Genomic DNA, 14,412 nt, shown 5'->3' with positions numbered 1-14,412 from the left:
CACTTTTGGGGCATACTGCAAAAATTAGTTAATGTTTGGGGAGCGTTTTAATGATATAAAGTGTGGTAAAAATGCTAAGTATTATTATTGTTCCACTTTGTCTTCCACTTAAATATAAAGGGGGATTGTACAGCTACTTCCCAAGTGTCTCCCAAGGGTGTTTCTAAAGCAATTATGTTGGCTGACACTGTCGAGCTTCAGAAAATGGAAACGATTCAGAGGCTGACCAATCAGCCCCTTTACCAGCAGATGAATCTAACGACTTCAAAGCTATTCATTAAGCAGTACCATGAATTGATTACATAAATTAGCATGCCGCTGACAAGGCAGGGAAGGGAGGAGAAGACGGGAGGGGAGGCCGACATAACACATCCCTCATTTGGCAAAGACAGTGGTTATTAGGAGCCCAGAGCTAATGAAAGAGACAGATCCATTAGGCACGTGCCGCTGTAAGGGATTGATTGCTCCCCCCGAAAAAGGGCTTCTTGTTGATCCAGCGGTAGTTCTGTCACATTTAACAAGAAAGTATATCTTGTAGAGAGAGGGAAGGAAGATGATAAATTTGCTTAAAAACCGTTATTGAAATCTGTTAAGCCCAAGCAGTGCAAGGCAGGTTGGTTTCGCTGTTAAAAGGGAAGATGTGTGAGGAGGATTTTCTATCATCTGAAGCACTTGTATTTGGGAGAATTACAGCCAGAACTATTGGAAACAGGAAGTTTTTCAATGGAAACTTTGAATGACAAAATCTGACAGGCGCGCTTGAACCCTGCCTCCAATGAAAACTACCTGTCCAGGACTAGCACGATTCTAAGTCTCATTGCAGGCTCCCTTGAGCTTAGCAAACCTGGACCAGAGCTAAGAGGATCAGATCCTCTCATGGAAAACCTCATCAGAGCTCAGCTAGCTGCAGTCAGATCCCATCTGTCCATGCTGTTGTTTGGAGCTTGCTTTCCCCTCTGCAATAACTGATATGTTGTCCTTACTTCGAGTCCCAGCACACTATAAAGTCCTTCACTCACGTTTGGAGCCACTTAATTTCAGGTGGGCCAGCCTTGAGTTGTCATCATCATCTCTCCAGGCAATGCAAGCATCATTTCATAGTGCAGCTTCCTTCCATGCTAACCAGAGAGGGATTGAATGAAATGGTCTGATTTCAACGTTGTCTGTATGCAGCATTACTTCTTCACTCAGGGCTCTCTGGACAGTCCTGCCAGTGCCTCCCTGTCTAGTTTAGCCCAGAATATGCCTGTGTAACTCTAAGTATAGCCAAATCCCTTGTCTTTTTGTTAGAAGTAGGTTTTCCACCCATTGGAGTTGCTTCTGGCCCTGCATTAGGGGAAGATGGGTTGAGTCATCTTCTGTTGCTGGTCTGTATCGCAGCATGATTTGAGTAATCTCTAATTAGAGGGGCATAACTGTGTTGTTCAGCCCTTCAGACCCTTAAGTATATGCTTAAATTAAGCACATACTGAAGTGCTCTTCTGAATCAGGAGCCCAAGCAAGCTCGGGCTGAGTTTTCTGCTGTATTTTGAAATTGCTGCAATCCATTATTCCAAGTGCAGCTCGGGCACTGAAACTAAACAAAACCTCTTGGAAAAAGAAGCTCTTAAGCAAAAGGCACACCTCATTTGGTCACATTTTACAGACAGCTGTCTGCTTGGTGAGTTTGATGCTGCTGTTTGTCTAGCAAAGCTTTGCACGCTGCGGAAACATAACACCGTTGTCGTTTTGTGACTGACGTTAGTTAACGAAATATTTTGCACTCTTTAAAGAAGGAATTGATCTTTTACTGTGCAGTTTTATTACTAACGAGGGAGGAATCCTGAATCTGATACCCGTTCAGATTTCTTCCAAATTCGCAAGAAAAATGTTTTGATTTAAAAAGGAAACCAGTCACAAGCTGGTGAGTGTGGTTCAGGGAACAGACCTCCCCACTGTTTCAGATGGCTTGCTGGTTTCTGCTGGAGAAAAAGCTGGGTTTGATGGATCACCAAGAAAATCCATTATGGCAAATGAATGCTGGTGGCAGCTGCACGAATTTAGACCAACTGACTTTTCATGTTGCAGTAAGAATTCAGCAAGATCAGAATCTACCAGAGCATCATTAAATTTGGATATTTGATGGAGCAGCTTTGTGCAACAATTGAACTTCAGAGAGGATTTTTCTGTCCTTCACCATTGAAGTAATTTGGTGGATTTGTTATTAACCAAGAAAAAAACGACCGGGATAGAGTATCTTGCTAATTCTAGCTACCTAGGGATTACACAGAGCTTGCTGTATTATGCAGTTTTTCCTTTGCACATTTCATTGACTCGGGGGAAACATTAAAATTTGTAATTTCCATATTGCCAGATTATCGTACACTCTCCAATGATTGTTCTCTCTATTTTTTATGATCTGTCAATTTCCACACTATTTAAAAAGATAATTTGACTGCCTTAATGCCAGAAAAATCTCACAGGGTATTTTCTTTTTTTTTTTTTTCTTTCCTCAGCATAGGAAAGGCTATTTTTATGACTAGAAACCTATCATTACCATTCATTGAGCACCTTCCCTTGCCATTGCAGATAAACACTGAGCTTAACAGTTTTTAGCCTTGAAAAAAAATAAATAAGATTTCAAATCTGCTCCCAGGAAGTCTTTGGTAAATATCATGTCACCGTGGAGTGCCACATTAATAGAGAGTGTGAAATACAAGTGTGAAGTCTATGATATATCTATACCCTGTGCTTTTATATGTCATAATATTTAGTTATCCACAACTAAGGAACTCACAAGATTTTTGAAGTGCAGTAAGCAGTACTTTGCATATTTTACAGACAGGGAGATGGAAAGATACACAAAATAGATGCAGTGGCTGGCAGAAGGTAAGGCAGCTCCTCAAGTACAGCTCTCGGTACTGATCCGCCATCTTCCTATCCCACATACAGCCCAGTGCCTCTAGATTTGATTAAAATAAGAAAGAACTAATAAGGCTGGATGAGGTAAAAGGCTTGATAAGAGGAGATGCAAAGCTTGTCAACAGAGAGACACATGTGAACATTTTTCCACAATAACTAACGGTGGGAATTAAAAGTAGATTTCTCAGTTCCTTTTTTAAACCTCACTGTTAATACTTGCTCCAGATGAAGTGCCCTTAGATTTATTTACACAAGGACCTGCTATTGCAGGGACAGAACAACAGCAATGGGTGTCCCTAAGCACCTGTTACGGTGGCTTCTGCCCATTGGCCATCACCCTCCAGTTCTCTACAAACCTGAGATTGATCTGAGCAAGCGTCCTCAGTGCGGGATAACAAAAGCAATCACTTTCCTTATCTACTGTGCAAGGTGCAGAGGCTTTCTGCAGATCAGATGATCCCCAGGTAACCTGACAAAGCCACTCTCCTGGGAGCAGGGGCTTTCTAGGAGGGCCGTAGCAGAAATGGGTCTTGAGACACATTTCCTGAGTCGTGCTCTAGTGCCAAAAGACTTTTCATCGAAGAAACCCACGAAGTATGCACTCCTAGAGGACAAGTATCCCTCTCGTGAGATAAGCAGTGTGGATAAGAGACAAAATAAGAGCAAAATACTCGTCATGTTATGGAAGCCGTTAAACTCTTCACAGTGATGTGCTCCTCTGGCATAGTTGAAATGACGTGGCAGGGCTAGAGGCTGTGAGCATCCTTCTAAACAAATGTCAGTGGAAAACTTACCCCTTTTCTGCTATAGAGGAAAAAAGTTGTAAAGCCAGAGAACAATATACCCATCCAAGCTCTTTTAAGTTTTCATTAGTTCCTAATGAAAGCTTTGCAGATGGAGGAGGCAGCAATTAACAATTAACAGCAATTAACAATTATTCCTTCTGCTTGCTTCCTGCTGGAAAAGGGAGACAATTAAAGTCTCTTATCCTGTCCCTGCTCTCCTCCCTCTTTACCTTGGGAATTACATTATCAGGGAATCATTTTATTTAGCAAAGTACCTGCTTTGGCTTGTAGTAAATAGTTACTGCCTTAGGGCTAGGTTTTTAGAGATGCCTGAAGATACAGCTGAGTACTTCCTTCTGTAAACTCACAAGGTGCTTTTCTGTGTATATAAATGTGTAAATAGTTGGTCTTGATGTATGAGATAAGAAAGAACAGAGAAACCAGGGCACAGTAGTGGATTAAGGCATGCCATAGGGAAAAGAAGATGGCAAGTGCCAAAGAAAGAGGAAAGGAATGGATTTAATTTGTGAACTATACCCAAAAAAACAGGTTTTACTGTCAAGCATAAGTCCATCCAGTCTTTTACAGTTGGAGCTCCCAGGTATGTGTCTGGGATGTGGCTCTGTTCTTCAAGTTATCAGGGTTAGAGCAGCGTGCTACCCTGGGAGATGAACCCCACCTTGCAGCAAGGCTTCTGAGGTTGGTTGAGCACTCCTCTGAAACAACTCTTCTCTGTTCAGCTCCTGCTGAAGATCTAGGACATATCTGCCTGTGAATCTTGATCATATAGACATAAGCTAAGAAAACAAATTGTAAAGTTTAACATAAGGAGTCTAAGGAACCGAATGGGTAAAAAAGAGCAACAGATCCCTGACGGGACAATAAAGGAAATCTGTTTCTGCTAGGCATAAATCTGTGATGCAGACAGAGAAGTTAACAGCTGTCCAAGAATGAATTGAATGGAGAAAAGAGAGTTACATGCTTAGGATATAAGGAGAAGAATTAAGATAATGTAGCATGACTGGCAGAGAACCAACTTGAACTGAAGTCCTTTTGGACTGGATGGTAGGACAAGTTCTCTAGAGATGGTGCTGAGACTTTCATGAATCACCATGTCTGGACGTGCATGTGGGCAGAAGCTCTTGTTAAAGGAAAAAATATCCCTGAGGATGGCATTAACATGGGAGACTTCAACATCCTCAGTGCAGACTGGGAGACGAAATGCTACTTTCAAGAGTTGGTCCCAAGTGTCTTTGACGTGATGGTCACCTGGGCAGAAAGTGGTGAGGCTGTCTATGAAGGAAGAGCACATTTTAGAAGAGCTTGTGGTAAAAACAAGTCTGCATTAAGTTGATTCAGTTTCTGTTAAGCAGAAGGGTACATCAGAACTGGTCTGCAATGAAGATTCTTGATTTCAAAGGGCCTGGGGTTTCTTTATGTCAGTTATGTAAAAACTACCTGGAATGGAAGTGGGGAAAAATATTAGGACTCCAAAGTCAACTAAATCAATTTTTATCCCCAAAGCAACTTTGTGGTGAGATTTCTCTGACTTCAGGTTTCCAAAATTTAGATACATTGACCAAGTTAGTTGTCCTCTGGAGACATCTGTCTCCCTTTGCTACAAAAGACAATTCATCCTGTCCTAGTTAATGGTCTTAAATAGATGAGATAAACTGCCCTCTGGAGGTGCTTGTCTCCTTCCTTGGCTACAGAAGGAATTTAGATGTGGTGCATATGCCTGAAAAGCTAAAATTAAGTGATGTTGATAGACCACGGTGGGAGGAAATGAGAAACCTACAAGGTGGGGGGGTGAGGAAGTAAAGCATTAATTAGCAGAGAAAACAACATCTCAAGGTTATGAAAATTTAGAACAGAGTAAGAATGGCTATATTTCAAGTGGTAATTTTGGAAACATTTGTAAAATACATATATCACCAGAAACAGCAGCCACTAATAAAACAACTTTTTAACACAATTGGTAATATCAGATACATCTGAAGGCATCTCCTACCACCCTGCAGAAAACACCTCAAAACTCCTTCCAAAACTTCAGAGTTCAGAACTATTTGGGTGCTTAAATTTAACTATGTGTTTATGTGATTGCATGGTTACAGAGTTGTGCTGGTGAACCTCCTCAGGTTTTTGGGGAGGGGGAAAGGGAAATGGCATTTAAAAATTATAATGAATTTTTTTAATGGAGCAAAAATATAGTAAGTCAAGCTTTCATCCAACTGAAAAGTGTGGATAACTGGTGACAAAACTAAAGTCAGGTCAGTAGAGAAAGACTGGTTAGCTTTTACGGAGGAAATATGGGCATGTCAGCAGAATGCCTCAGATTGGAGAGATCTAAATCAACCTGGTCAACCATAGAGTTACTTGTTTAGGTCTCAGAAACATCTTTGCCTGTCTCTGCACGCAAATTCATTAGCTCAACTTTTCAGTTCATCATCACCTCCATGTTGTTTCTTTGCATTACTTCTGTATGTCTTTGAGGCATGGCTTTCAAATATGCAGTGAAAGAGTTTATCTAGGATTGAGATCTTCTAGGTTTGGTCTGGTGGCACTTAGCTCGGCTTATGGATGCTTGAGTGCAAGGTGAGCTGTGTGAGACACAACAATTCTCCTGCTCTGCACGTGGTATGAAGAAGTGTCTGTCCTTGTTTCTAGGACTATGGCAACTCCTGTACCTGATTTCAGTCTAAATCCACATGCAACTGAAAAAGATGATCCTTTCCTCCTTTCCCTCCCAAGTGCTTGTTCCTACACATCCCAAAATACTGACGGAAGAGCTCATGCATCCAGGCAGATAGATAGATTGGGAAAGAGCCAGCTGAGAGATAAGATGGCTTTTTAATGTGGGTTAGTCTTTAGCCAGGTAAATTTCCCAACTACCAAAAAAATGATGCCAGCACAAGTGAGAAAGCAGAAATGACACAGGGAGGGGATGGGACCACTCACTGAGGCAGAAAGAGGGCTAACACTAAGGTGACAGTGTAACCTTGGTTTGTGAGTTGTGTGTTAAATTGCTCCATGTTTACTATGGACCACAAACCTATACGTAGGCAGTTATGACAAGTAGATAAAGCACAAAAGTTCATACTAACTCTTTCTTTCCTATAACTTCTTCACACCTCTATGCTCAGAAACTACCAACCTGTTTACATCCAGAACAGACTGGGTGACTCAGGAAGAGATATTGTTGAATAATACTGCGTGTCTCACTAACACTGATCTGTGAATGTAAGAGATATTCTGTAATTAATCTTTTAGAAACAGGCAATTAATACTCCAAAGACTATAATTTATGTAGCTTCTGTCAACTTTGTCATCCAGATCAGAGGATAAAACATAGGGGTTGCAAGGATCTGAGAAGGAAGCAGCCCACAAATCTTCACTGCAAGCTCAGCAGTGAGAAAGCTAGCATTAAACTGCTCATCAGTCTTAAAGGAACTGCCTGGACCAGCATTCTTATCACCCCATGCACTTCTCCAGAGACAGAAACAACAAAAGAGGTGTGGACCTTGGTTGTCCCACTAAGGCTAATGGAAGCCTACATGTGGGTTCTGCAAGCATGTCGGTGTCTATGATTGCATCTGGTACAGTCAGTGGAGCCGTATAAGCAGATATCCAGGTGGGACTTGAACGAGTTAACTCAACATAGTTGTCTACCACTACCTGAGAGACCCCAAAATGCCACTTCTAGCTGCTGCTGCAAGAGGGTGTGACTTTTCCTTGGATTTGCCATCCCATTCACATCTTGGATGCCCTGGGGTGATCACTAGCTCCAGCCTTGGCTGGAGTCAGGTGAGATGCTCTCTGCCCAGGCACCTGAAAATGAAATAACACTTATCCTAGTGCAGCCCTGCTCCGTCCTTAGTGGCTGCAAGCCTCAGCCCGCAGGTTGCCTGATTGACCCAGACTTCCCTGTTCTCAGCTTATATAAGACAAGCCTGATCTGACTCGTCTGGAGTCAGAAGGGATGGGTTTTCTCAAGAAAATGCATGATGCTGGATCCTTAAGCCTTTTTCTCTACAGACCCATCAGCCAGAGTTCCCTTCACCTGCTCTTTCCTGCTTCTAGTCACATCTTAAAACCAGGGTGGTCATCACGTAGTGCAATAACGAAGGGAGGTATAACCAATAACTAAGGGAGGTACTACCGAGCTGCAGGCTGAGATGTCCGCTTTGCAAACTAAGATTTCCATCACTATTGAGTCTGCAGTGTAAGATGGTGTCTAGGAAATGTTTTATGACCGTTTCTTTCCAGGTTTGTATTCTCTGAAATGTCACCAAATTTCATCATTAGTTCAAAATTTAAAGTGAATTAAATTTCCACTTCTAAAATTTCCTTCCCTTCTTTCCACTTCTACAAATTCAGCAAAGTATCCACTGGATTATCTGAACCAAACCTGTCTTCACACGCCTGTCAATAATACTAATATATGAAAAAATGCAGCAAACGCTTCTTTGCCTCACGTCTCTAATGCTCTATCAGTAAAAATTAAAGATAGATTTGTCTGAAATAAGATACAATTTAGAATGTCTTTTCCTATTCTACATTAAGGGACTCATCTTCAAAGCAATCTGCACAAATCCCATTAACAGCAATAACAGAATTTGTGTGAGTAACTCCCCAAACACCACTTTGAACATTAAGCCCTTTACTTAATTCAATATCAGATAAAAAACGATCTAAGGAAATGCAAAGACTTGATATTCTGGTTTGTGTTTCACAATGGACTGGAGACTCTCACACACAGAGACACACGCACGCACATAGATACTGCAGCTTAACAACTGTAAATGGAAACAGAAAAGCTGTTTCTTATTAAAAGAATTAAAAAGAAAAAAAAGAAAAAAAAAAGAGGAAAGAAAAAGCCCCCCAAAAGCACCTCCAAAATGCCTGTGCAATAGCAGCTCCATTCCAAGAAGAGAAATAAAACCTTGCAACGCATTTCTGAAAATGTTGTATTGGGTTTCAGAGGAATCATGGCAGAAAACAATATGCCCTAACATTGGGTGCATCATTCAGCAGTCTGCAGTTAAATTTCCAGCCTCTTCTCCACTTTCCATCATCTCCCCTTCCTTCCCTATTGCCTATCCCATCAGGCACTAGGCATCCTGGCTCCCAGCTCCTTTTAAGTCAAAGGAAAGACTGCCTTCACTAGATATGGACCAGACCCCTTCATCACATGCATCCCAAGCTTTGGTCAGCTGTACCTCTTGGTAAGGACCTTCTTTGAGATCTGTGAGCACAATCTTGTCCTCCACCCACCTCATTGTCAACAAATATATGGGCCTGGACTAGTTCGTTTCTGCCCTGCCCTCCCACAGCCAGAGTGTCCTCTTACAGAAATTCAGATTTCACCCAGAAATGCCATGACCAAGGTACAATCCCAACTGCCCTTAGGGACACACTGTTCCCAGCCACCTGAAGGAGAGGGAAGGTTTTACATTGGCTTTTGAGGTGCATTGGAGACCCTTGAGCAGGGAGAAGGGGGAAAAGGATTCCCAGTTTTTCACTGTGATGATGTGTGATGTGCAGGAACATCCTGGTCTGCCTCAGTGGTTAATGTGCTAAGAGAGGACAACAGGACTTTCCCACTGGAAAGAGGTGTATGAATTTATTCCAAGTTCTTGGTGGAAGATACTCTTATTACTTTATTTATTACTTGTAATAACATGGGCTAAAAACAAAGTCAAGCTCCAAGGCACCAGCAGTTGTAGGTACTGGACAAGCACAGAACAAAATAAGGGATTTTTCCCCCAGTGAGATGACACTTTAGGGCTTTAATTCAGCCTAACATAGGTCCTTTGAGGCAGAGCAGTCCTCAGATGGCATCCAGGTTCCCAGCTCTTCTCTCCTTTTGTGCTTGTCTCTATTATATTCATGACAGAGCATGAAAATGAGGTGCCAAAGGCATGGCGCTCAGAAGCAGGGCATTGAGCGATTGTAGTTGGGGACCTGCTGTGCTCAAGCCTTCCTTGGCTCAGTAAATTCCTGCTGTGGAGGCTGTAAAGTAGAAAGCTGCATTGGTAAAATGCAATTAAGGTCAACCATACATCCAGGAGCTCAGCAGAGCTTGCAGGTTTCCTGTGCGAACTCAAGCTTAAAGATTTACAGTTTGGAAGTTTGAGGGTCCTTCCAACTATGAACAAAAGCGAACTTCAGAGTAATGATTGCATTTTGATGTGGTGATCTCCCCCAGCACACTCTTCCCCAGAGGCATGTGTGATCTCACCTTAAACCAGTGGGAACAAGGTTCCTGACCGCTGCAAGGTCTCCAGGTCTCAGTGACAAGTCCATGAAAGTGATAAGAACACTTTCCTCCCCTGAAAAGGTCCTCGCCTTGCGCTAGGTCTCATCGCGAGAGACTGCAAATTGCTTTGGCAGGGAATATTTCCTGAGTGCTCTGCGTGTGTGTGCATGTGTGGGAGGGAGGTTTACGGAGACAGGCTGTTCCTTCTGTATGTCCAGCTGATACACATGGAAAGACAGAGTGGGCTTTCCGACCTGTGGGCATATTTCACATCTGAAATAGCAGCAGCAAACCCCAGACTAAGCACACACCAACTGTAGTTGCTCCATGTTTGACTTAGTTATGTCAATCAGCTGGAAAATGTCACAGAAATGGGTGGCTGCTCTGTGGGTAATGTCAGCAAGAGGACCAGAGTGATGCCCTTCCCTCTTGTCTGAGGGGAAGGAGAGTCACACATAACAGAGCCATCTGCATCTAAAGCAACAAGACTTTAACCTGTTATCTACAATAGCCCCAGTATGATAAAGCTGTTGGGTACAGAGCTTTTGCATGTGACTAAGAGGCACAGGCACACTCAGAAAGAGTGCAAAAATTAGGCTGATTCAGGGAAATTAGTTCAAATGGTGCCTACACATTCAATTATGAGAAAGCTTCACTTTCTCATATGAGTAAAGTTAAGAGAATTACATCCGTTCTTAAGTTTTGTGGTGAGTGGAGTCAAGGTCCCCGGTGTTGGGTTTGGACCTGCTTGCTTTCCTTCCTTTCTTCTTTTCTTCTACTACTCTCCCTTTTGCTATGTGCAGACTCAGCATTTACATTGATTCTCATGGAGATTTTTTAGGTTTACATGTGTTAACAAAAAGGGGGTCTTAAAAGCTCTGTTTGGATCAGAGAATAAAAGATTGCTGTTAATCCTGGGCTGAGTCAGGAAAGTGGTCGATGTCTTCTTCTCCTGGGAACAAAAGGCAGGTTCCAGAGAGCCATCACCTTGGAAATCCCACCTAGAGCAGGATTATCAAGAGCTAACAGCTCTTTCAGGAGCTAAGGGCTCTTCCTAGCTCGCTTGCTAGCTAGTGGGAGTTGTCCACTAAAGGAGACTGTATTCCCATCCCATGTCCATCATAGGTATTGCATTCCCTAAAATGGCATAGGAGAGTGTCCAATTGATTCAGAAGCACTTGAGACTGATTGCCGATCAAGCCCATCTGCTCCTCTTTATGGCTAACAGCTCTTCCCTGACCCACCAACTCACCGTTAGGCATGGCTGGGCAAACCCTACTCTTTAGCCCTTGCAGCTTTGGATCTGACCTTCTTCAGCCAGCATAGATGTGAGTCAGTGGGCCACTGAGTTGCCTGGGCACAAGCTGGGAACTCTGTGTTACAAAGCTTTATTTCCAGAGATGACTTATCCAGAGACACAAGCGCAATGATGGCAGCACTAGGGATTGCGGGGAAGTTGACTGTAGTACCATTGTCTGCTGTAACCTCCAGAGCATATGCTCTACCTCCCCAACTAAGGACTCATGTTGGAAATTATTATCACAGTTGCTTACTTGAAATCTAATCCATCTTAGCTGTGAATTTTCTGCTTTTATTAATTGCTACATTAATCACTAGTCATATTGAGCTTTTCAAAACGAAATGGCCATTCAATGGCAACATCAGCTCAGTGGTTTTGCCTGGGAATATTATGCTTCATCATCCAAATGCCATCACTTTTTTTTATATGCTGCAGAAGTGCTGGGGAATCGCTTGTTGCTGGAGGTCTTATTTTGACACCCATCCGAAGGTCAGGTTAAACAAATGCCAAATAGGAATAAGATTTGTCTAATTGGTAGAGGGGAAACAGTCAAGCTGACACCTCAAGGTGTCCTGCAGCACTATTTTTTCCTGGTTTTAAGATTTTATGACTTATTAGAGAAGACAGTGTAATTACAACTTCGGCTGAGATGCAGTTATAAAATCAACTTACAGTAATTGAGTACAGACACTATACCAAGAGGTGTATCATTCTTAAGTAAATATTGTAGCAGTAGAGAGACTTTGAGAATCATTAAATTTCACTGAAAGGCATGAATCTTGAAATTAAAAAAGCAATAACAATGCTAACAAAAGTAGCAGTAACAGCAACATTATGGTTATTAAAAACAATAATTATTTGCCTTGAAAGTCTGTCTAAAAACCCTAGGAATGAAATATCACTACCTACTTTTTTTGTTCATTCTGTATGCAGAAAAGAAAGATGGTGTTTCCTCAGAGACCTGAAAATCCAGCTTTGTTTTTGTAGGTGTTTTTTTACGGGGTAGTTGACTACATGTTGGTGTTCATACTGCTGCTTACATGAGTGCTTGATTGTGTCCACAAATCAGGTGAAGTATCTAGAAATCTCTCCCAAATTAATTGTGCATGAAAAACTGCAACATTAAAAATGGAGGCATCTTCAAAATCTTAGCCTGTGATGTCAGAAGCAAGGCTGGTAGATCTTTTGTCCCTGAGGAAATTATATATGGCAACTATATTTCATGTGTTGGTCATTAATTTCAAGGGGCTCAGTTGGAATATCTTGCCAGCTTTTTACTAAAATCACTTTGCATTACATTCTTCAAAAATTAGCTCTTCGCAGAGCTCTGAGCATGTCTTCCCTGAGCTGGGGCAGAAATTTAAAAACCAGTGTCTGACCTTTGCATCACTTTTAAATGACTATGTAATAAGCTGCAGGGAGATACATGGATTTATTTTCACCTCTGGATTCTGAAGAATATCATAAAACATTCAAGCTTTTGCTCTTTTAGTTTTATGTCACCATCAGACTTAGCTCAGGATTATTTCCTTGTATAAATCCTTCGCATTCTCTACATCACCTTTCAGTGAGGACTTCTGTGGTCTAGCGAGCCATATGTCAACGCACATCACTATCCATTGGTCTGATGCTTTATTGTTAAGGCTGTTTGGACAGGTCACTTCTCTGACTATCTGCACTTTTGTCCTTCCCGAAGCATGGGCTGTGGTTACAGTGTCACGATGAGTAACACAGAAGGATTTCAATCCCAAGACTTCGCTGACATTGTAAAAAAATCTTTCCAGTGGTTTGATCCTTTTGTAAATCACCCTAAACCCACTTGCTTGCCCATGGTTGTATTTTTGCCTGCTAAAGAATAGCCTGTCTTCATGAACTAAGAGAAACGGTGGACCATGGAAGGAGCAATTTTGTTTCTCCCCCTTTGCTGTATCCACAAGAGACATCTGAATGGGATTGATGAAGCAAAAACAAAACGAGGGTCATCTGAGTTCTTGTTAGCCAATTCTGTAGACTCTGTGCTCACTTTCTCCCATGCACACGTCAATGGATGCAATACTGCTGTCTTGGGGTGTGCACTATCCCACTTTTCACTGGGGCAGAGGGGATGGGTGATGAGACCAACGGCAAATGCCTGGTAGCCAAGCTAGCCGAACAAACAGAGACTTTCTGGGCAGGACTCAGGATGCCATTGAGAGGTCTGAAAGGCAAGATGACTCACTTGCAAAGCTGGAACTTATGCTCCTCAACACAGCCTGTAACTGCAGAGAAAATGTTCTATGAAACCTGTAAGAAATACAAGGTTTTCTTTTGCAAAGCATGTCACTACCTCTGCAGCCCACTTTTGGACTCCACAAATACCTCTTTTCCACCACTGCAGGATGGCTCCCACCATGTTCAGTGGCTGCTGTGCATCTTGGCAAGTTTTCTGTGTCTCCACTCCATGTGCTCTGGCCCTGCTGTAATTCTTCCCCTGCCACCATCAGCTCCTCTCTCACTACATCCTTCTTTGCCTGCTGCTCATTGCATTACCTTCATTCCTGTCTTTCACCCGGCTCCTTGTCACTCTCCTAAAAGGTCCTCAGATGCTCTTGTGTCTCCTCACCCACCCACCACCTTTCTTTGTTTCACGTTCTGTCATACTGCTTCTAGGAAGAATTTGCAGGCACATAAACCCAAACCCGGCAGCTTGGCATCTATGGAGGGTTGAGCCAGGGAGGCTGTGTTGCACCTCCCTGGAGGTTCGGGGACGCAGTGAGGGCAAGACTGTGGTCCAGGCAGCTTGGTCACAGTCATCAGGGCTGGGGTGTGGAGCACACAGAGCACGTAGATGTGGAGACACACCTCTGCTTGGACAGGAACCTGCACTGCCTGGAAGGCATACCGTTGTGTGTCCATTATGCTCTGAGGGATGCAACCACAGCTAATGTCTATCTATGCCCATCCATGTGAACTGGCTTCTGGCTCAGGTTCACCCTCTCTTAGTACTAACCTAAATGAAGAGTTCACCTTTTCTGGACATCCTCCAAAGGCACTGAAGAGAGGCAGTTCCCTAGGGCGATTTGATTTCGCCAACCTAAAGCTTACTGCAGGTGCTTCCCTCTAGGGACAAAAAGGGAGCCTCCAAAGATGCCTCTGTAAGTGTCTAACACCGCAAGGGACAAATCCAG

Source organism: Gymnogyps californianus, chromosome 1, assembly GCF_018139145.2.
Source record: "Gymnogyps californianus isolate 813 chromosome 1, ASM1813914v2, whole genome shotgun sequence".
NCBI classification, from domain to species: domain Eukaryota; kingdom Metazoa; phylum Chordata; class Aves; order Accipitriformes; family Cathartidae; genus Gymnogyps; species Gymnogyps californianus.
The sequence above is the reverse complement of the archived record's forward strand: the minus strand, read 5'-3'. Positions refer to the sequence as shown.